This window comes from Pristiophorus japonicus, unplaced genomic scaffold (genome assembly GCF_044704955.1).
Source record: "Pristiophorus japonicus isolate sPriJap1 unplaced genomic scaffold, sPriJap1.hap1 HAP1_SCAFFOLD_233, whole genome shotgun sequence".
Classification (NCBI taxonomy): Eukaryota; Metazoa; Chordata; class Chondrichthyes; family Pristiophoridae; genus Pristiophorus; species Pristiophorus japonicus.
In genome coordinates, this window is record NW_027252047.1 from 558,315 (window position 1) to 560,953 (window position 2,639).

At 41.3% G+C, this 2,639-nt stretch overlaps 1 non-coding gene across 1 annotated transcript; it reads left to right on the plus strand.

Annotated features, from left to right (window-relative positions):
• Positions 1-219: 219 nt before the first annotated feature.
• On the plus strand, positions 220-302 carry trnal-cag (transfer RNA leucine (anticodon CAG)). The gene has a single exon. It is a non-coding gene; the product is annotated as a tRNA-Leu (tRNA).
• Positions 303-2,639: the final 2,337 nt, after the last annotated feature.

The window sequence follows — 2,639 nt, forward strand, 5'->3', positions numbered from 1 at the left end:
TTATTCGCTCTTCCCCAGTTCCAGAGCTCAGAGTGTTATTGTCCATCCCTGGGATGTAAGCTACCTCCAACCCGGGCCAAACCTCCCCGTGCACCGATCACAGGCTCAGGAAAACCCCGGGGGAGAGGATATCCCGATCACTGGGACTTCCAGCAACACTGAACAAGCGCCCGGTCCGAAACTTCCCTGAGCAATAACTTGTAACTGAAGCATCTAACAGTCAGGATGGCCGAGCGGTCTAAGGCGCTGCGTTCAGGTTGCAGTCCCCTCTGGAGGCGTGGGTTCAAATCCCACTCCTGACATTCAGTGTTTTAAATTGCAAACTCATTTGTTTTGACACCACTCTGAAGTGCTTTGGGACATTCATCTGATGTAATAAAATTACTCCACTTCAATTCCAAGCGGTGATATCAAATATACTTCCCAAACCGGGAAACGATCCCGGGTGGCTGTAGCGAAAGGAATGGGTTTGTGAAGCATTGAAAGCTGCCCTGAAAATATCTCGCACTGCTAATTTAAACTCACGGTTATAATTTGTTTCAGTGCAAACGAAGGCAGACTCGAAGGGCCAAATGGCCGACTCCTGCTCCTGGTTCTTGTGTTCTTATGCAGAGCACAGAACAGATGATTAAATTATCAACTCTCCCTCAGTTCGTATTTCTTTCATTGTGCAAAAGAAGATAATGTGTTCATTCATGATGTTTTCCCGTGAAAGCAACATAAATTTTAAGGAACAGTAATCGACTAACATGGGGCTAAAACCCACAACCCTGAGATTAAGAGTCTCATGCTCGACTGACTGAGCTAGCCAGGCTTCTCAACATCTACCCTGTCAATCCCATTCAGAATATTGTCCGTTTCAACGAGATCACCTCCGATTCTTCGAAACCCAAGAGAGAATCGGCATATTCTACACAATCTCTCATCATAGGACAGCCCTCTCATCCCAGGAATCAATCTGTTGAACCTCTGTTGCACCACCTCCAAGGCAAGTGTGTCCTTCCTCAGATAAGTACTATGGGCGAATATCCTGTTTTTCTGCTGATTCTACTTCCTCCTCCTTTGATAGTCCTTCTCTGTACATTCTGTATTCTGCTTGGTTCTCTACTGAAATATGAGCCTGAAGTTTATCACAAGCTTCCGTTTTTGTGTTTTAGTTGACCTTCATTCATCCACCGAGCTGTAGCTAGCTATCATGCTATTTCTGCACCCTGCATGAGAACGTGTCTAGTCGTTACCCGATCTATGTCCTTTTTGAAAGTCTCCCAATGTGCATTTACTGTTTTACCGTGAAATCTTTGGTTTCAATCTACCTGGGCCGGATCCCTTTCAACTCATAAAATTAGTCCTCCAACAGTTGGGTATTTTCACACATGATTATACCTTCTCCTTTTCCATAACTACTCTAAACCTAATGATATTGTGATCACTGTTTTCTCAATGCTCCTCCACAGAAACATGCTCTACTTAATCCATTTCCTAGATCCAGAACTGCTTTCTTCCTCATCGTGCTGGAAACATACTGATGGAGAAAGTTCTAATACAGATTTTAGGAAATCCTCCCCTGCATTTTCACTTTGCATGGTTATTTTCCCAGTTTACGATGAAGTCCCACATTATCACGACAGATCTTGAATCTTTCTGCATTTTATCTAAATTTACACCTCTTTATCCTTCCCACTATTTGGTGGCCGATAACATAATCGCTCATCTAACTTTCTGCAGGCACATTCATTTAAAAAAGAATGTCGGATGGGAATAGGGCCACAAATCAATGGACAAGATTAAATCACATGGAGCGAAGGAAAAATTACATCAAATATGAAATAATTACTTTGCCTCTGTATTTACCAGGGACACAGGGCAGGTGGACATGATGGTAGAATAATGTATGGGAAATTATATAACTGCAATAAATAAAGAGGAGAAATATTAAATGAACGAACCAAATGAAAGGAGGATTGAACCCCTGGTCTGGATGGATTACATCCATACACTTTAAAATAATTCAGCAAAGAGATAGCAGGAGCACTATTACAAATATTTAATGATTAGTTTGAAAAATGTGTCGTGTCAGAGGAATGGCGGATAGCTAACGTAATACTTATATTTGAGATGAGAGATAGAACATGTCCGGGGAACTATAGACCAGTCAGTGGAACTTCGTTGGTAGGAAAATAATGGAATCTCTGCTAAAGTAGAGAATAGAAGAATATCTATAAAACAAAAATATAATAATGTATAATCAGCGTGGATTCAAAAGCAAAAGTCTTGCTTGACCAACTTCTTTGATTTCATTGAAGAAGTAACAGGGAGAGTAGACCAGGGCAATGTGGACGATATAATATATTTAATCTCCAAAAAGTCTTTGATGAGGTACCACATATGAGAATAATGAATAAGGTCAGAGCTTGCGGTGTTTGGGAACAAGTCGTGGATACATCCATAAAAAGAAAATGGAGCACCAAGGGTTAATTCAAGACGGATAGTATTGAAAAGAAGTGAAGTTCTGCTGAACTGGTATCAAACCTTCGTTGGACCACACTTGCAGTACACTGTACAATTCTCATCGCCGTGTTATAAGAACATAAGAACATAAGAATTAGGAACAGGAGTAGGCCATCTAGCCCCTCGAGCCT